Raw genomic sequence first — 22,171 nt, forward strand, 5'->3', positions numbered from 1 at the left:
ATTTTTATTTCATGGCAACTACTTTTATAAAGCCAACACTAAATAGGATGCACACTGCCGCGTCCTTTCACTCCTCAGTCCTGGCCGTTAGACACAGTGAGTCGGGAGAAAGGAACATGTCTCCAGTTTCTTCAGGAAGATTCTGATTGACCCAAACCAACGAGAAGCCCAGCTTCCCCGTTTAGGTCAGCTTCTTGGGACAGAATAGAGAGAGTGGAAATGGGATCCAAAGGGACAAATAGCAGGTAGCCAGTCCTCATCATGGCTTCCAAGGGTATGTTTGTGTTTGTCACAATATCATGAAAACAATTCTTTTTTTTTTTTTTTTTTTTTTTTTTTTTGTCTTTTTGTCTTTTTGCCATTTCTTGGGCCGCTCCTGGGGCATGTGGAGGTTCCCAGGCTAGGGGTCTAATCGGAGCTGTAGCCACCGGCCTACACCAGAGCCACAGCAACGCGGGATCCGAGCCGCGTCTGCAACCTACACCACAGCTCACGGCAACGCCGGATCGTTAACCCACTGAGCAAGGGCAGGGACCGAACCCGCAACCTCATGGTTCCTAGTCGGATTCGTTAACCACTGCGCCACAACGGGAACTCCATGAAAACAATTCTGACACGTCTTCTATCTCTCGTTTCTCAACTTCGACCGTCTCTTGAGAATTTACAAGGATTTTCATGATGAGCTTTGTACTTCGGCTTTCCTGCTTCTCTTAAAATTGCCAAAAGAAACTCAATTTTTGGTCTTAGATGAGGCATTTATACCTCATTTCCCTTGGTAATTTTTTCAGTTGAGCTTCATTTTTTATTCTAGTGTCTTGCTTAAGTGTGAGGTATCTTATAAATACTCCCCTAGTGACATCTGAAAATATATCCACAGCTCTAATTTTCAAACTTTGGTTGTATAGGAAAGCCTTTCATTCAGCTCTATCAGGATGGCATGCAAATAGAGCACCTGGTTGTTTTGAATGTATATTGATTTGTTTTTTTAAAAGGTATTCAAAATTTAGTGTTTATGGAATGAGGTTATTACAGATGACTCAGGATAGCTATAAATTCAGATTGATTTGGAACCATATTGCTTGCCTTTGGGAGATGCTAAGCCATTTTCCTTACTTTTTCTTCCAAGTATCATATCATTAAGATAATAATGTTGTCTGCCAGAATTTGTTGTGATGAGCAGATGGATTACTAATATTTTGTTGATTGATTTCTTACTCAGCTCTACTATAAAATTTAATTGATGATTCTGCTATCAACAGTTTAAGTGGTAGCTATTAAGTTCAGACTTAGAGATTCTGAAAAGCTCTTGCCCATTAAATTTGTTTTTTTCATGATCTGTTTTCATTTTTAGAAACGTATTCCCAAACACCTCCTATCCCTAGCTGAAGAAACATGTGTCAAGCTATAAAACTTTTCTCTGAGATGGGGAGATCTTTTTTATAGCTTTGATCACTTGCCTAGAATGTGTCTACTATGCTCGTGAACTGGTATTATTACTACTACTGTTGTTACGATTGAAGAATATCTTCTTTAATTTCTTAGCATGAAAGAATGAACTTCATGGCCTTTCTTTAACCTGACATAGTTGAAGTTCCATGAGATATTTTTTTTTCCTTTGTATCATTTCAGCATGACCACTCTACTGTATTCTCAGACTAATGACTTTTTTGTTCAGTCATGCCTGTGGCATATGGAAATTCCTGGGCCAGGGATCAAATCCGAGCTGAAGCTTCAACCTACGCCACAGCTGCAGTAATGCTGAATCTTTAACCCACTGCACCACAGCAGGAACACCTCAATAACATTTCTTTAAAGGCACAATCCTTTTTAAATACAGAGAAATGATTTATAGCAACTTGGCTTTTCAGGCACAGTTAAATTTGTTTTTTAAAAAGGCTTTATTTCCCACCATCTTTTGGATCTTGGCTAGTAAAAACTGTACTTTTATTCATCCATCCATTCCTTCATTCATTCAACTATCCACTGGTTCATTCAATTAGCTGCATATAAAGAAGCCTACAAAGTTCCTGATGCTGTTTTAATTTCTAAAGATATGGTGATAAAGAGAGAGTCACTGGCCTCATCATGGACATTGCAGATCGGCAGAGTGGGGTGGGGGAAGAGGAAAGGCAAGTCAAGATAAGATATAAAACATTTATTAATTAAGATAATGTCAGAGAGTGACAAGTGTTGTGATAAAAAGTCAATACGGCATTACTTTGTTCTTTTTCATGGCCAACTAGTATTCCATTGTGTATGTATACCACTTCTTCCTAATCCAATCATCTGTCCATGGACATTTGGGTTGTTTCCATGTCTTGGCTACTGTGAATAGTGCTCCAATGAACATGCGGGTGCATGTGTCTTTTTCAAGGAAAGTTTTGTCCAGATAGATGCCCAAGAGTGGGATTGCTGGGTCACATGGTAGTTCTACGTATAGTTTTCTAAGGCACCTCCATACTTTTCTCCCTAGTGGTTGTACCATTTTGCATTCCCACCAACAGTGCAGGAGGGTTCCCTTTTCTCTACACCCCCTCACTATCATACTGAGGGAAGTAAGTCAGAAAGAGAAAGACAAATACCATATGATATCACTTAGATCTGGAATCTAACATTTGGCCCAAATGAACCTTACCACAGAAAAGAAAATCGTGGATTTGGAGAATAGACTTGTGGTTGCCAGCGGCGGGGTGGGGGGGGGAGTGGGATGGATGGAGAGCTTGGGGTTAATAGATGCAGACTGTTGCCTTTGGAATGGATTAGCAATGAGATCTTGCTATGTAGCACTGGGAACTATGTCTAGTCACTCTTGATGGAGCAAGATAATGTGAGAAAAAAGAATGTACACATGTATATATAACTGGGTCACCATGCTGTAAAGTAGAAAAAAAATAATGTATTGGGGAAATTAAAAAAAGGTCAATATGGGATAACATCATCAAGAGAGAATAGGATTGAGGTGAGAGTCTACTTTAGATTGAGTCTCAAGGACCATGACCTGAGATCTAAATGGTAATAAAGGATCAGGTATATGAAGATCAGAAAGCAGAGTGCTGTAGACAAAGAACCAGCTACTGTAAAGCAACCTAGGCAGGGCAAGAGGATGAAATGTCCTGAGGTGCTGAGAGAAGAGGGCCAGTGTGGTGAGGACGAGGAGCATGGCCAGGGGTGGAGACCCCTGTGGCCTAGATCATGCAAGGTTATCTGCCAAGTGAGACATAAAAACAGAGTAGGCTAGATAGAGGATGCGTATCATCTGGTTTATTCTGTCCAAAAACTCATCTTGCTGTGGAAAGACTAAAAATTCCATTCCTTATGTAGGATTACTTTTCATTCACTTACCCTTTTCCTTTTTCTTTTGTCTGTGACCATGGCGCATGGAAATTCCTGACCAGGGATGGAACCTGCGCCACAGCAGTGCTAACACCATATCCTTAACCATTAAATTACTTTCTGAAATCCCAATAATTGTCAATGGTTCATTCAGTTTAATCAACAAATATTTATCAGTCATCTGTTGGGTTTTATGGAACAGTGCTACTAAACGGTGCAAAACAAAATAGGACAAAATAAAACTACACAAGTATATTATTTTAATTGTTTAAAAATAAACATGATGCATTTGATAGTGATTCTAAGAGAAACACATTTACCTAGTTTTGTCCAAATAGGTTAGCTACATTTTCATATTCCTTTTTTATTTTTAATGAAATTTAGCAATGCCATAGGCAGCATCAAATGTCAATAGATATATATAATGTATTTTTATATTATTTTGAATCCATAAATGGCTTTAAAACTCCACAGTTCTGAAATCATGTTATAGGATTAAACAGATTTAGGAAATAGAAATAATATACATTCTTTCTCTTTATCATATTCTAACCCTTATGTCTAGCACCAGTTTTTGAAGTTAATTTTTTCCCAGAAAGGTCAAGTTTGATATATTAGCAAAGATCCTGCAGTTCTGTATCTCAAGTGCTTTAAAGCTATCTTGGAAAAGTAAACTGAGCCCAAGGAGCTTTTATCATGAATGCAGTCTTTCTTCTCTGTAGCCAGAGGCATTCTTGGCAGGGCAATAGGTTCAGGCTGTCAACAGTCAAGCAAGAGAGCAGGTAGGAGTTCAAGATTTTCTTTCTTTCCCTTTTTTTTCCTCCTAGCAGTTTCATACTCCCGCTGAGAGCAAGGGAGGGAGAGACAGAGAGAGAGAGAGAGAGAGAGGAAGTTAGAGCTAATTCATGTTTCATCTAACTTAATCTCCCAGAGCCTTTCTCCTGTTTAGGCAAAGTTACTGGTCAACTTAACTTTTTAGTAACGTGGTAAAATATCTCACCATGTGATATAACACACTTCACAAGTCGGCAGTTTTTGTCTTCATTTTAAAGAGCTATTTCTTACAAAATTCCTAATTTGTTTACCCTTTGTAGCATTCTATGTTGTCCTCTGCTTATCCCCTTTATTATCAATTGGGAATTGAATATAGGGAATTCCCTGGTGTCGTACTGATTAAGGAGGCAGCATTGTCACTGCCCTGGCTCAGGTGAATCCTTGCTCCTGGGAACTATTTAGGAAATAGAAATAAGATGCATTCTTTCAAAATTCTTTGTAAGAATTTTGGCACAGCCAATGAACAGTTGAATGTCGACCAAACTAAAATCCCTGAAAGTTGGAGGCCTTGTTATAGAAGAAATACCTCTTTGAAATGTTGCCTTTTTTCTCTTTCTAATTTAATTGTACTAGTATACTCAATATAAAAGTTGCAGTTGCTCTTTTATATTGCCTTGTTATTTTCCAGATTAATATCTTGATTTTAAAAGCAATTGCTATAATATTTATTTCATTTAAAATAGTTGTGGTCTAAGAAAGTCTTCTTCTGTATCCCTAAAGACAAATAATATGTTTCTACTAAGAGCAAACTGTATATTCCAAGTGTTTTTTTTTTTGCAAATAATCAATACCAATTTATTTTTCTTTTTTTTTCTTTATTTTTTTAAATTGTTATTTCCCCCAACACAATTTTTTTCCCACTGTACAGCATGGGGACCCAGTTGCACATACATGTATACATAATTTTTTCTCCCATTGTCGTGCTCCATTGTAAGTATCTAGACATAGTTCTCAGTGCTACACAGCAGGATCTCATTGCTAATCCATTCCAAAAGCAATAGTTTGCATCTGTTAACTCCAAGCTCCTAATCCAACCCAGTCCCTCCCCCCAACCCCCAGGGCAACCACAAGTCTATTCTCCAAGTCCGTGATTTCCTTTTCTGTGGAAAAGTTCATTTGTGCTGTATATTAGATTCTGGATATAAGTGATAGCATATGGTATTTGTCTTTCTCTTTCTGATTTACTTCATTCAGTATGAGAGTCTCTAGTTCCATCCATGTTGCTGCAAATGGCATTATTTTGTTCTTTTTTATGGCTGAGTAGTATTCCATTGTGTATATATACCACATCTTCCTAATCCAGTCATCTATCAGCAGATGTTTGGGTTGATTCCATGTCTTGGCTATTTTGAATACAGCTGCAATGAACATGCGAGTGCATGTGTCTTTTTTAAGGAAAGTTTTGTCCAGATATATGCCCAAGAGTAGGATTGCTGGATCATATGGTAGTTCTACGTATAGATTTCTAAGGTACTTCCATACTTTTCTCCCTAGTGGTTGTACCATTTTGCATTCCCACCAACAGTGCAGGAGGGTTCCCTTTTCTCTACCCTGCCTCTGGCACTTGTTATTTGTGGACTTATGAATGATGGCCATGCTGACTGGTGTGAGGTGGTATCTCATGGTAGTTTTGACTTGCATTTCTCTAATAATCAGGGATATTGAGCATTTTTTCATGTACTTGTTGGCCATCTGTACATCTTCTTTCGAAAAATGTCTGTTCAGGTCTTTCGCCCATTTTTCCATTGGGTTGAATTTAAATAAAACATTATCTTCAGCCTTTTCCTGAAATTTGGCTTATCCTATTGACCTCAACATAAAAAATATTTCCATGAAAGTTACTTTCCATTCACAATAAAACCTGGGTCTGAAATGGCGCTTATGAAATGAAGCTACCCAGTTTTCAACAATCACTGCTCATTGCTGGGGAAAAGCATCTGCAGTGTGGTGGATAACTTAGTATGTGGATTCCAAGCACTCCAGTTCAATAGTTCCTTTCCTGAGCTACTGCTTTGAAACAGACATTTCTAGAAAACCTTTGGTTCTGTCATTACCGCCACTGAGTTTAAGAAATTTGGTCATTACTATTGCAATTCTAAATACTCATTATCCTCAAACAAATGATTAAGCACTAATCCTCAATTCTCTTCTGCTAGCCAGTGGAGGTTTATGGCATTCTCTCAAATATCTTCTTAATTTCTAAATTAAATTGCTTTGAGTGTCCTAGGCCCCAAGCTTTTTACGTCTGCACCTGGGTTGCTTCAAGGTGAGGATACCTTGCAATCTTGTTTATTTGTCTCTTTCTGGTATGACATGAGACTACTTCCAAAATTGTGTGGGGAAAACATTAAAAAAAAAAAAAAAAGATGAAGCTGAGGAAAGATAATCCTTGTCATCTATCCATTAACCTAGATTAGTCTGAATTGAATGAAATGAGGAAAAGAATGTTGCTTTTGTTTTCATTAGCACATTCAAGTCAAGCTAGATTTTTAGCAGTTGTAATAATAAAGTGAATTTTTTTTCACTTCCACCAAGATGAATCAGGGCTTAGACTTACCCCTTCCTGGATTAAAACAAATAAAAATCAAGAAAAATATATGAAATAGTATTTTTCAAGATAGCAGCAGAAAAGGGCAGTGATTTCTAAGAGACAGAAAAATATGGTAATCTCTGATTGCCCCAGCTCCCTGCCTTGAGAGAGTTTTCAGGCTATGGCACAAGGGAGGAGTAGCCCTGATAAAATCAGTAGATGTTTGAGTTGAAAAGGCAGATATGAGAGTCTGGAAGCTAGAGTTCATAGGGAAAAGTCTGGAGGAAGAAAAGAAAAACTGAATAGAGGAAGAATCCAGAGATTATAGTAAGAACTAGCTGAAATGGTTAAAGAAACAGTAACCCAGCTCTCCCACAGGGCTGGAGATACTGATTCTCTCCAGCAGCCAGACTGGGAAACTTCATGGGGAACTGAAGAGAATATTCAGAAGGACTTTGCCTCAGGAGTAGGAAATGTTTTTTTCTAAACTATGTCCTTCTTTGGATCCAACTACTAAATCTTAAAAAGAAGATCCTAATAGATCAAACTCATATCAAGTAACTATATTCCACCACAAAGTATAAGAATATTTCTTGTAACATAAAAGTCCAATATGGCAAGTTAAAAATGTCTAGCATTAAATCAAAGATTATAAGTCATGCAAAGAAGCAGGATTATATGGCAATAATGAGGAAAAATATTAATCGAAATTGAACTGGAACTGACTCAGTTATTAGAAATAGTGCACAGAAACATTAAAATAGTCACTGTAACTCTATTCCATATTTTCCAAGAGTTAAGCAGAGACATGAGATATAAAGCAGACCTAAATTGAATTCTTAGTGAGTAAAACCACCATGTCTGAGGTGAAAAATACACTGGATGAGATGAGGGGCATATTAGACTTTTCAGAAGAAAAGATTAGTGAATTTGAAGACAAAGCAATAGAAACTATCTAAACTGAAACTCAGTAAATATTTTTTTAAAAAAGAGAAAAGAAATAACCATGAATTATGGGATAATTTCAAGCAGCCTAATACATATGTAATTGGAGTTCCTAAAGAAATGGGGGAAAAGAGGAGATTAAAAACAAATTTTAAGAAATAAAAACTGAAAAATTTTTTCAATGAACATGAAGAAATTACATCACACATGGTAATCAAAAGGCTTAAAACCAGTGATAAGGAAAAAAGCTTTAAACATATAGATAAAGAAAACAGATACTTCATATACAGAGGAACAAAATTTAGGATGAAAACAGACTTCTTATAGGAAAATACCAATAGAGAAGACAGTTGAACAATAGCTTTAAGCAGAAAAAGAACAAAATCTTTCAATTCATATTTCTATACCCAGCAAAAGTCAGTTTAAAAAGTGAAAATGAAACAGTCTTTGTCAGACCTAAAAGAGGTATTTATTGCTAGCAGATAAACACAAAAAATATTAAAGGAAGGCCATGAGGCAGAAGGAAAAATCCTATCAGATGGAATCCCAGACATAAAGGGCACCAGGATAATAACTATATGACTAAATATATAATATTTTGTGTTGCTTAACTTTTTAAGTAAGACAAAAGACTGTATTATAAGGGTTATAACATATGCATAAACTTGTATGACAAAAGCACAAAGCTAGGTTGTTAAAAAATGTAAAATACTCTGAAAGTTCATATACTGTGTGAAAAATGGTATCACATTAAAATAAATTTGTATGAGGTAAAAATGAATGGCATAGTAATATACAAATTATACATTACATAAAATTTATATATCACATATAAATAATAGCATAATATAACAGTATATAAGTATATAGCATGCCACAATCCTTAAGGAATGACTAAAATAACAAAGAGGTATAACTAAGTCAGCAAAGAACATAAAATAGAAACACAAAATAATTAATACAAAAAAAGACATAAAAAGAGGGGAAAAATAGGCAGGAATAATAGGAAGCAAAGAGTAAGATAGGAAAATCAAACCAGAAAAATCAAACCATATAAATAATCACATTAAATGTGACCCACAGGATCTAGCACGTTGCCTGACACTTGGAAAATGCAGAATGAATGTCAGTGCCTGAACAGACTGTGACCAAATGCTCACCCACACAGAGATGAGGATTTGCTGCCCTGTGCTCCTGCCCTGAGATAATTTTCACTACAAGTCACCTTATATTTTTCCAGAATTGTGGAACTCTTACATGGCAGTGACGGTCACTCTTCCTAATACCACAGACTGTCACTTTTCTTAAAATCACTAGCCAATAACGCTCAGTGTACAGATGGGTGCAAGTGACATCAGCATCCTAAAATCTATTGCAGAGTCATCCCCTGGGGCTATTTGTCACTTTCCCATCCGTGTAATTTGTCAATTTCTTCTGTAGGCAGTTGATGTGGTTTGGCTTTTACTGTTACTTCTGAGTCATGCTTGCTCACTATGGCAGCGATTGTGGAGGGATGAGGAGGGCATATAGGAAAATTTTTGTGGTGGGCGTGAGCTGTGTATGATCTTGAGCTGAAGGTGCTGGGACTCCCTCTTCGTTCACCCTCCTTAGTCTGCAGAGAATCTACATATCTTTCATCAAACACTTTTGTGTGGTAACAACACAAAATGAAGTAGAATGGTTTTTATTCTCCAAGGACCCAAGAATGATTATGGCATTGTAGAGAAAATTACAAAACTTATATACCCAATTCACACTGTTCTTCCTTGGAAACATAAACTGACACCGTAAATCACTTATTTCCACAGTGTGATTTCCCCGAAGATCCCACTTATATTGAGGCATTTTAGGGGGAGGAAATATGTTAGTAATTGATGCATTTACCCGGCAAATATTTATCAAGGAATTGGATTTCTCATTCACTGTCACTTATCCTCTTGATGTTTTACTAGAGTCCAGAAAATTCAATTAAACTTTCTCTCATTTAATGTGCGAATAAGTGTGGTTGTTTTTAAGGACTGCAGTCTCAGCATGGTGGGCAAACTGGAGCTAATGAAACCTGGTACCAGAGAGGAAAGCTGTAACCAGCCTCACTGGCATCAAGCCCTGGCAAGACATGTATTGCTTGTTGAGGTTACACTAATATATGACTTATCTCTGTCAGACAAACATAGATATTTGACAAAATATGTAAATGTTTGTTTACATTCAAACATATGTGGAATTTCATAACTAATATATGGTTCCCAGGTTTATAAAAAGAGCTTATTACATATTTAGCAAACATGATTCATGTCAATTATGATTTCCACATAAATGACGAATCACCTCGCAGCCATTCTAGCCCAAAGACAGACCTATGACCACGCAGTTAATATGTGTGTACAAGGAGTAGAGGCTGATAATGGGCTAAAAATAGTCAACTTGTGATTTTTATATCCAGAGATTATCCAAAAAGTGGTTGGTATTAAATTCTCCACTAAATCTAAGATGATAAAACTCATGCTTTCCAAAAGCCTCATAAAGAAAAGACAAGATGAAATACTATATTAAAAGTGTTTTGTCACTTATGATGGAGCACGATAATGTGCAAAAATAGAATGGGTACATGTATGTGTAACTGGGTCACCATGCTGTACAGCAGAAAAAAAATTGTATTGGGGAAATAACTATTAAAAAAATAATAACAGAAAAAAGAAGTTATGAACAAACCAAAAAAAAAGTGTTTTGTAATTACCATACAAATAAATGTAAATTTTTATACTTTAATATATTTCATAATATGTGTTTTACCCACATTATTGCCTCATGTAAAACATTTTTTGCTAGCTCTCTTGCTTTCATAGGGTTATGAAGGTCATCAAAGCTCATCATTGCCTGGCACTCACATTTTAAGACATTAGTCTGGCCAACGCTGAACCGGCCCTTGGCCAATTTTGCACAGATGGGTTTATATATAACCGGCCAGGTAATGATATATTTAGTGAGGACCAGATGTTGGTGCTGAAAAAAAAATGTTTGCTGCCAAACAAAAAATATTGACAGCACTGTCCAATTTGAGGTCACTGACCTATATTTGGTTGGGAAATAGTATCTTCGTCAGAAATATAAGCCAAAGTCTGTGAAAAGCATCTGGATGTACAGAGATAGCTTAAGGAAGAAGAGTCCCCAGCAGCAACCAAACCATAGGTGCCCACCAAACTTCTGAGTAGGCTAACTGACCCAGCGAATTCGAAAAGCAAAATGGAAATAACACCCAGCAATCCTCTACTACAGCGCCTTGAGGTCGACCGACTGGCTGGCTGACATCAAGTAGGGTGACTGGGGGAAAGAAACGACTCGGTGGGTCATGCTACTGGGTCCCCGTGCAGAAAGGCGCATGGACACTGCCCAAAATCCACAAATGGTCAGTTATAGCTGTTAGGTTGGATGGCTTAGATAAAGCCCCTCGCCACCCAAAATAGTCGGCAGCAGAATGCCAGGTGCCTGGCTATTATACCTCCAGTTGTTAGTGGAAGATTGTGGTAAAACCCCCTGAGTAACATAAAATCAGTGTTTTCCCAGGCTTCCGCTGCGGTGCGGAAATGAGTTTTTTCAGAAGTCACTGTAATCAATGAGCACCTGGGTCTCCGTATATAGAGAGAATCACTTCATCTAATTTAATGCTCCCCCAGAGAATGGGATATATTTGTGAGTAGAACTCTGCATTCTATACGCTGGCCAGTTTAGTAGATGTCAGCTTAGTAGGCATGTCCCTGTATTCCGGTGGTGTCGTTAGTGAACTTAAACTGAAGCCTGCTCTTCTGTATGTACAGAGGTGGACTAGGTGGTCAAGATTTATGGGTCATTTCGGTTGTGAGCTACCTACTGACTTGAGTACAATATCAGGGGACACATTTTGTGGCCAGGTTGTTTTCAGTGTGACTTCCTTTGAAGCATGATGATTTAAGTGCTTTCTCCATCTTCATTATAAACAACCTTTTTTTTTTTTTCCCCCAGCAAATTTTATAACCTAGCCATAAACTTCTCCTCTAGGCTAATGGTTGATATATGAGATCCCAGGCAAAAGACAGTCTGGGAAGAGGGTGTTTTATACACGTATAATTTTTCCCTTCGACCATCCTATCTAATGCTAAATAGTATTAACTGTGTAAACATAAAAGTATTGAAGTAGTAATACATATCAATGTAACTTTCTTACATTTATAACAAATTGAAATATTTAGTCTCGAAGAATCTGCTATCCTTCATGTAATTAACCAATACTATACCAAGTACATGTAAATTTGATTTTGAAGAGGAACTATAAATCAGAGAAAAGTAATTAAGGGCAAATAAAACTCTGTAAGTTTGGAGCACCATTAGAGGTTGTAGTGTTATTTTTGATCAATTGACCGCATTTTGGCTCACCCAAAAAGAGGTAAGAGGTGTGGTCTAAAGTAAAGCACACTCTGGTGATTTGACAAAGCACATGGGAACCTGCAGACTGAGTCATATATTGAAGGTCAGGTAACCAGAGCGGGGCTGGTGTTTCCCATACACTCATGGTGGTCTTTTCGGGAACAACCCACCTGAGCTGGAGACCCTGGTTCCAAAGGACAGGAGGGTTGGGACGTGTTTTCCTGTGCTCTCTAACTAGGCAGTGCATGTACTATTTCTAACCTCATTACATCACTCGCCTACTTAAAATCATTCCTATACTGCCCACCCCTTTCTAGGTGAAGCCCTCTGTCCCCTGAGGGGTAAAGCATCCTTTCTTTCTTTCTTTTTTTTTTTTTTTTGTCTTTTTGCTATTTCTTGGGCCGCTCCCGCGGCATATGGAGGTTCCCAGGCTAGGGGTCCAATTGGAGCTGTAGCTGCCAGCCTACGCCAGAGCCACAGCAACGCGGGATCCGAGCCGCGCCTGCAACCTACACCACAGCTCACGGCAACGCCGGATCATTAACCCACTGAGCAAGGGCAGGGACCGAACCCGCAACCTCATGGTTCCTAGTTGGATTCGTTAACCACTGCGCCACGACAGGAACTCCCGAGAGCATCTTTTCCGATCCAACCTGTTTCCTTTTTCCATGCTCATTTAAAAACGCATATACTTGTATAAGTATTTTAATTCTCTTTCTGGAAGTGGTAGTAATATTATATTTCACCATAACTTGTTTCACATAATAGCAGTCCCTATCAAATGTTTAAGATCAGCAGGAGTTCCTGTTATGGCTCAGCAGTAACGGACCTGATAGAATCCACGAAGACAACGATTCACTCCCTGGCCTCGCTCACTGAGTTAAGGATATGGCATTGCAGTGAGCTGTGGTGTAGGTCACAGACGCGGCTTGGATTTCCTGTGGCTGTATCTGTGGTGTAGGCTGGCAGCTACAGTTCTGATTCAGTCGCTAGCCTGGGAACTTCCACATGCCACAGGTGGGGCCCTTTAAAAACAAAACGAAGCAAAACAAACTATTATGATCAATACACTTATATAAATCACTCATTTAATAGTTTCATAATATTCCACAACATAAATATTGAGCAAATCTGCTTTTGATGGTTTCTTTCTTTCTTTCTTTCGGTCCTGCATACTATGCTGAAGCAAAATCCCCATAAATAAATTACTATACACTGGTACTCTTATTTTTGTGAATAACTGGATAAAACAGCATGTGCATTTAAAATTTTCATCCAGATTTCTACGATGATTTTCCAAAAAGATATTTCCCACTCTCTCACACGAAGTTCTCATTCAGCACACAATGAGAAAGTCTCATTGGAAAGTCTCGTGTGTGAAAATGGCATGCCATTTTTCCTCTCTTTTTTTTTCTCTTTTTAGGGCCACACCCATGTTAAATGAAAGTTCCCAGGCTAGGGGTCAAATCAGAGCTACATCTGCTAGCTACAGCAATGCCGGATCCTTAACCCACTGAGCGAGGCCAGGAATCGAACCTGTGTCCTCATGGATACTAGTTGGGTTCCTTTACCACTGAACCATGACAGGAATTCCCTTTATTGATCTTAACATTTTTCTGACCATAGTAAACCTAAGTATGTTTTCTCATTATTAGCCTTTTTTCATTTTCTCATCCTATATTTGCCATCTCATTTTCTTTAGTATTCAATTGATCTATTTGCTATTTTCTAAAGTAATTGGCAGAAACATTTTTTGAGTAGGTATATTAACCCTTTGTATACTATGTGTTCTTTAAGCATTTTAGTCTTTTTGAATTGCAGAAATTTTTGAAATGCAGAGTGTTTTCCTTTATATAAGGAGACTTAGTTTGTACTTTTTCGAAAGAAGCTCTCCTGTAACTCCAATTGCAATTTGTATGAATTTCCACCAATTTTTTTAACATTTTACTAAACTTTTTGTTGATTGTTTTCATATTCAGAAATTTAATTCATCCGGGCATCTTTCCTTTAGTGATGGCTGACCATTTATTCACTCCAGTTGTTAGCTTTCCAGTTGTATCCACACCATGTATCAAATAACCCATTGTTGTCCCACTGAATGGAAATACCAGCTTTGTCTTGTAAGGTGCGTATGTGCTAACAGATATTCCTAGGTTCTCTTGTCTGTTCCACTGATCTATTTATGTATTTCTATGCAAGTACTATATTTCCTTTGCCTGTGTTATATCATATCATATTATATATTGTATCATATCATGTCACATTATATTGTAACAGCTTAATAAGTTGCAATAAGTTCTAAAACCTCTTAAAATGTTGCCTTTACTCTAATTATTCAAAAAGGTAAATTCTCGCACATTTATTTTTCATACGATTTTTAAAAACCTTTGTGTCAAAGGAATCTTTCCACAGAAAAGAAAATCATGAACTTGGAGAATAGACTTGTGTTGCCGAGGGGGAGGGGGAGGGAGTGGGAGGGACTGGGAACTTGGGGTTAATAGGTGCAGGCTATTGCCTTTGGAGTGGATTAGCAATGAGATCCTGCTGTGTAGCACTGGGAACTATGTCCAGTCACTTATGATGGAGCAATAATGGGAGAAAAAAGAATGTATACATGTATGTGTAACTGGGTCACCATGCTGTACTGTAGAAAAAAAATAATAAAAGGTAAAAAAAAAATCTTTGTGTCAATCTTCACCACCTCCTCCCAAAAAAAAAAAAAGGAAGGAAGGAAGAAAAATCCACCCAGAATTCCTGACTGAATTGCAGCAAAAGTATATACAAATTCTAATGCCGTATCTTAATTGAGTCCTTACTGTCAGGACTCTGCCTCTTCCTTTACTCAAGTCTTTATTTTTAAATACTTAGAATAAATCCTGTACCTTTCTTGTTGAATACATGTACCATCATTTTATGGCTTTTGTTAATATTAGGAAAGGGATTTTTTCAATTTCCTTTTCTTATTGACTTTTGCTAATACAAAGAACATCAATTATTTTTTTACTATATACTTTGTATTCATTCACTTAGGATTTTCTCACTCATTCTCATAACTTTGAATAGAATCCATTGAGTTTGTTAGGTATGCCATCACGTCATCTGGAGTAAAGATAAATTTGTTATTTTTTTTTATTGTTGGTGATATATGTTCTGTTTTCTTATTGAGCCATGGATAAAATAGTACTAGTGAGCATTTTCATTTAGTGCCTGATTATTTTTTGACAAATGACTTTATTAAATTTATGGTAGCTGACTATTATTTTTCATTTTTAATGTAGCTGAATTTTCTTCTTATTTTTTTCAGGATTTTTTGGGAATGACTTCTGATTTTGATCAAGTGGCTTGGGTTTACCATTGACATAATCACATTTATCTCCTTTAAGTTTTGGATCGCGTGAATCAGATTGAAAAATTAGTTAAAGCTGACACAGCCTTGTACTTTGAAAGACGTTATTGTTCCTACCTTGCATTTTTTTTTCTTTTTTTATTTCCCCAATACATTTTGTTTCCTACTGTACAGCATGGTGACCCAATTATGCATACATTATACTTTCTTTTTTCTTACATTATCCTGCTCCATCATAAGTGACTGGACATAGTTCCCAGTGCTACACAGCAGGATCTCATTGCTAATCCATTCCAAAGGCAATAGTCTGCATCTGTTAACCCCAAGCTCCCCATCCATCCCACACCCTCCCCCTCCCCCTCCCCCTAAAGCAATTCTGAGGAACAAAAACCAAGCAGGAGGCATCACTCTACCAGATTTCAGACAATATTACAAAGCCACAGTCATCAAGACAGTGTGGTACTGGTACCAAAACAGACAGACCGACCAATGGAACAGAACAGAGAACCCAGAAATAAACCCTACCTTACATTTTTACTGCAGTCTTCACTGCCTAGAAATATATTTGCATATTCATTTGTTTGTTTATTGTTTTTCCCACAATCTAGAATGTTTATATGATGACTATTTTGATTACCACTACAGTGTTGGCACCTGGAATAATATCTGGCAAAGAGATGATGCCCAATAAATATTTGTTAAAAAAATAAGTGAATGTTCAAGATGTATTTGTATTTTAGTACAATGCTGGTGTTAGTTTGTCAAAAACATTTTGAATTTTTGCATCATTTTTCATGAGTAAATTGATATATAGTATCACTTTTCTGGGAGCTTTCTTGGCCTTTCAAATTAATGTATGCTAGTTTCTTCACGTGTTTTAGGATATTCTTCTTTCTTACTCTAAGATTTGAATGTCTGTGGGTAGCTTACAAAGGTCCATGCTTTAGCTCAGAAACTATCTTTATTGTCATTTCTTTCATTCTTCTTCTGCTTATGATTCACATATTGATGCCCTCACTGTCAAGTTCACGCCTCTGATCTTTTCCCTCATGATTTACATCTTATTAACAGGTTTTCTCTGACTTCACTTTTGGAGCAGTATACATTTATTTTGTTTTTAATTGAATTTATAAATTCTTAAATTATGCTCTCAAATTACATCTAAACCTGATCAAAACACTTTGTGTTCTAGTTAGATTTCTTTAAGAATTTTGTGTGGACTAAAAAAAACATTCTTTCCACAGGTATAACTGAGAGGTCCGCTGCCTCTCCCGAGGCTACCAGCCTTCAAAGAGGAGTCTCTCCTGCACTGATGGGGAGGGGCTCTGCTGCCTGGTCCCTCCTGGCAGTGGCGTAGAACTGCCCAGGAGACTTCCCCTCACACACAACCACACACAGGTGCCTTCTCTGAGAAGGAAGCTCGGTAACGATAAGCCTACTTAGGAGACACGGATGCTCACGTTATTGTTATTATTTCCTCACGATATTTTATTTTATTTATTTGCTTGTTTGTTTTACATGCCTCCTCTCGACCAGACTGTGTCATCTCGGGGATGAAACTGTCCTCATCTTTGTTCCTCCAACATTGCATGCATTTCTCAAAACAATTGGGATAAATGGATAAACATTAACATATGTTAACTTAATGGTACTCTCATGATTCAAAAGGTTTGATTTTTCCCCCTTTTTTTTTTACTTCTGATAAAGGATAGATAGTATACATTTATTTGACTTTTAAATTGACCAGTCAATGAGAAATGTAGGTATATATATAAAACCTACATTCCTACACACGTCTATACATATATATATTCCGCAAGGAGAATGGTTGATTGGTTTTTTTACTCCTTCCATTTGTAATTTGTTATACTGGCATATAAAAAATACTGTGTTGGGGAGTTCACGTCGTGGCGCAGTGGTTAACGAATCCGACTAGGAACCATGAGGTTGCGGGTTCGATCCCTGCCCTTGCTTAGTGGGTTAAGGATCCAGCGTTGCTGTGAGCTGCGGTGTAGGTCGCAGACGTGGCTCGGATCCCGCGTTGCTGTGGCTCTGGCGTAGGCCGGCGGCTACAGCTCTGCTTGGACCCCTAGCCTGGGAACCTCCATATGCCACGGGAGCGGCCCTAGAAAAGGCAAAAAAAAAAAAAAAAAAAAAAAAATGCTGTGTTGTACCTAGTGTTGATAAATTAGAAATTTTCCTGCTAAGATCAGATATAAGGTAAGGAGTTCCCTCTCACTATTCCTTTTCAGTATCGTACTGGAAGAATTAAGATTTATAGATTGGGAAGGAATAAAAAAAATGTCTTTGTACAAAAATGGCATGATTATGCAGAAAATCCAAAATAATCAACAACAAAAATTCTCTGTTGCAAGATAAAAAGTTAATATATAAAATTCGATCACTTTATGCCAACAATGAACAAGTGGAATTTGAAATTAAAAACACAATACCATTTATGTTCACACCTGAAAATTGAAATACTTTATTATAAATCTATCAAAATATGTGCAAAACTCTATGGGGAAAACTATAAAACTCTTATGGTTGAAATCAAAGAGATAGTAGTAAATGGGGAAATATCCCATATTTGTGCATAGGATGACTCAGTATTATCAGGATGTGAGTTCTTTTCAGATCCATGCATGCATGTAATATAATCCCAATCAAAATCCCAGCAAGTTATTCTATGGATATGGACAAAATGATTTTAAAGTTTAGATGGAGAAGACCCAGAGTAGCCAGCACAGTATTGAAAGAGAAGACGAAGTTGAGAGACTGCCACCACCTGACGTTACAACTTAGAGTGAAGCTACAGCAGTGTGTACTGGTTGGTGAAAGCACAGACAAAGTCAATGTCTCAGAATAGAGAACTCACAACTAACCCCCATAGTCAGCTGATCTCGGGCAGAAGAGCAAAGGATAAGGTGATGGAACAAAGACAGCCTTTTTAACAAGTGATGCTGGAAAAGCTGGACATCTACATGCAAAAATGGACCTAGACACAGACCTTTCAGCCTTCACAAAGATTAACTCAAAATGGATCATAGACCTACATGCATAACACGAAACCGTAAAATTTTTAGAAGGTAACATAGGAGAAAACCTAGATGACCTTGGGTATGGCAAACTTTTTAGATGCAAAACCAAAGGCATAATCCATGAAAGAAACTGGTAAGCTGGATTTCATTAAAATTCAAAACTTTCGCTCTACAAAAGACAATGCCAATATTATGAGAAGACAGGCCATGGACACAAAATATTTGCAAAAAAACACATCTGATAAAGGACTTTTCCAGAATATACCCAAAAACTCTTAAACCTCAACAAAAAGAAAGCAAACAACCTAATTAACAAGTGGGCCAAAGACCTTAACAGACTCCTCACCAAAGGAGACATGCAGATGGCAAATAAGCATATGCAAAGATGCTCCACATCATATGCCATCAGGGAAACAGAAATTAAGCAACGATGAGATTCCACCACCCAGTTGTTAGAATGGCCACCATCCAGAGCGCTGACAACACCAACTGCCAGAGAGAGTGTGAGGCGACAGGAACTGTCACCCATTGCTGGCGGGAAAGGAAAATGGTACAGCCACTTTGAAAGACAGCTTGGTGGTTCCTTACCAAGCTCTTAACAGACGATCCAGCAGTCACGTTCTTTGATATTTTCCCAAAGGAGGGGGGAAACTTATGTCCACACAAAAACTCTGCACATGGATGTGTATAGGAGCTTCATTCAAAACTGCCCAAACTTGGAAACAACCAAGACATCCTTCATGAGGAGAGTGGTTGAATAAACTGTGGTTCATCCGGACAGTGGACTATTTATTATTCAGTGCCAAAAGGAAATGAGCTATCAAGCCATGAAAAGACTTAACCTGCATATAACTAAGTGAACGAAGCCATTGTGGGAAGCCTACACACATACTGTATGATTCCAACTTTGTGACATTCTGGAAAAGGCAAAACCATGGAGAATGAAAAAAAAAAATCAGCGACTGTCAGGGCTTGGAGGATGGGGGAGGAATGAATGAATTGCAGGAGCACAGAAGATTTTTAGGGCAGTGGAAATCTGTATATACTGTAATGATAGATACGTGTCATTGCACACTTGTCGGAACACAGAATTGCAACACCAAGAGTGAACCCTAATGTAAACTGTGGACTTTGGGTGGTTATGTCGTGTCAGTGTTGGTTCATCAGTGTGACAGACGCACTACTCTCATGGGGGACATTGATAATAGGGAGGCTGTGCAGGGAGGGGGGGTTGGGAGTATAGGAGAAATCTCTGTATCTTCCCTTCAATTTTGCTGTGAATCTAAAACTCTTCTAAAAAATTGTCTTCATAAAAAAAAAAATCATTCTCTGTAACATTTATTTCCTAGTTCTAGTCATCTTAGTTTTCCTAGATATGTATATAGTTCAGAGGTAAATTTACAAATTGCACTTTTTTTCCTTTTCTAATTAGGAATTAAAATAAATGTAGAGAATGCAAGAAACTATAAAAGTATATAAAGTACCTGCCTTTGCCAAGTTTTGTCCCGAGTGGAGAGTTTATGGTTGGTTGCGCTGCCTGCAATAAAGAAAACAGGAATAAAAAGAAGCTTTAAATTCTACTTGCCAAAGAAACAAGGGCTTTTGGGGGGGAGGGGAGAGTTTAGATTCCAAGTCTAAAATGTTTTAAAGCTGGAATTTTTTTTTTGTTTTTTATTGTTCAGTATTTCTCTTTGCTTGTAGCTGAAACCAAGTTATAATATCATCTTGTGAATTATTGCTACCAAAAAGTATGTTTCTCTTGCACTTTCTATGTCCAGACTGGACACTTTGAAGTTGTGGTGGCTGCATTTCTCAGCCTCTGGCTGTGAGAGGAAAGTGACAGCACATTCTGCCACCACTGGACCCAGGGACTGGAGGCTGTTTTCATTGTTAGCATCACAGTAGATTCAACAGCAGGAACCACAGCAACACTAAAAGCTCAGAGAAGGGTGCAGGCTACCCAAAGCCAGAGGGAGGAGTGCTTGATTGCCAGGAATACAAAAGGCTGTAATTCAGAATTTCCTGTCCATGTCTTTCCCAGAGCATGTCCCCAGACCCAAGAGAGTTCTTTTGCACTTTCTTTTCTTACTCTTCAAATTCACTCAGAGAGCTCATTCATTCAGCCGCTCTGACACCTGCTGTGTAGCAGGCCCTGTGCCAGGTGCCGGCATGAAATGCCCTCAGTTTATTTGCCCTGTGGTGATTCCATTAGACGTGCAGGTGACCTCAGGACACTGTGGGAGGAGGGAGAGTTGAAAGGCATAATGAGTGGGAGAAGGAAGACAGTTCAGGTAGCAGGAAATTTTGTGCAAGTGACCAAAACAAGAGAGGGTAGTCTTCCAGGTGACAGGATAAAGTCTTTCTGGCAGGACTGGGGGTGGGGGAGGGGAGGTAGTGAGACCTGTGGTAGTTAGAAGGGCTTCAGAAACCCCTGTGCTTAACTGGAGGGTAAGGAACCAGGGAAATATGGTGAAATAGTTCTTTTACATCCTTTGCCATTGTCGACTGGGATAAGTTTTTTGCACATTTGGAAGTAAACATGAAATAACTGCCAACATCTAGAGGTGGCTTGGAAAATGCTGAAAACACAGTTCATCTAGGGATGGTGAGTCATGGTAAATTCTGAGAATTGGGACCTGTCTTCCCAGTTTCTTGCAGATGATTACCGGCTAACAGATATTTGTTTTCGTACCCTCTCCTGAAGGTCAACTCAAGTAATCAAAATCACAAAAGAAACATTCTGTTAACAACAAAATATTTTAACATCTCATTCTGTTTGTCTGAGAACACAAGCTGGAACGCTTTGCTTAAACACGAAACTAGCAAATGCTGCGATGCCTTTATGTGCCTTCAAGCTGACACGTTACGAGCGCTTATGAAACCTTTAGCTTCTAAAGGAAATCAAGCAACAGAATAATGAGTATTGTCTTTTATTGTCTGGCTAGGCTGCAAAATTGGAAGAAAAGATATGCTCAACTTTTACACTGAGCAGATGCCTTCACATAAGTCACTATAGCTATGTTGCTATTGGAGAGAAGTTACGGCCCCAAGCATTATTGGACTGATGATGCATCCAAGGCCAGTTGGGACCACACTGGAGCAACGAACTAGTCAACCAAAAGCCAGACCTTGGAAAAGAAGAGTAGCTATTGTAGCATGTGTAAATCATTAACCAGATTCTCCTGAACTGGTTCGGCATTCCTGAGAATAAGATGAATGTCAGGAAAATCTGTGTTTTCTGGCCACGAGGGGCCTCCCAGCTCACAGTAGCCCTATGGAAAAAACAACTCCAACAGCTGTCCGTGCGTTCCAGGAAGATTGGAGTCAAGGGCCTTTAATGAATGTTAAAAACAAGATAATTATGCCTAAGCTGAGACACAGTTACAAGCCTAGTCAATGCACGTGCTCTCAAAATTCTCCAGTGGTATATCATCTAGGGCACAATTATTGAGGTGATAGCTTTCTCCAGGATAATAAAGAAAAAAGAAAATCCTTATTCTCCAGTCTGAAAAATAATGCAGAAATGTGTCTTGGAAGTTTATATGCACTGCTAAGTTAAACAATCAAGCACAACAGAAATTGAAGAAACATTGTAAATACTATAATTAAAAAAAAAATGCATGTGGGTAAGACAAGCAGGCAATAAAAAAATAAATAACAAAAGATGATCTTTCAAACGTGCCGATGAAGAAATAGCCATGCTTCCTCTTCTTGGCTGTCACACCTCTCTTTTGGTAGAAG

The 22,171-nt window shown here is 38.0% G+C and overlaps 1 protein-coding gene across 1 annotated transcript in view; it reads left to right on the forward strand.

Moving 5' to 3' along the window:
- Positions 1 to 22,171, forward strand: part of PRKN (parkin RBR E3 ubiquitin protein ligase) — a gene marked incomplete at its 5' end in the record, with an annotated part of 1,030,308 nt that overhangs the window by 408,097 nt on the left and 600,040 nt on the right.

This window comes from Sus scrofa, chromosome 1 (assembly GCF_054392235.1).
Source record: "Sus scrofa isolate SSC_HxYL_T2T_F1_AM1 chromosome 1, Sscrofa_HxYL_maternal_Yorkshire_Landrace_v2.0, whole genome shotgun sequence".
Lineage (NCBI taxonomy): Eukaryota > Metazoa > Chordata > Mammalia > Artiodactyla > Suidae > Sus > Sus scrofa.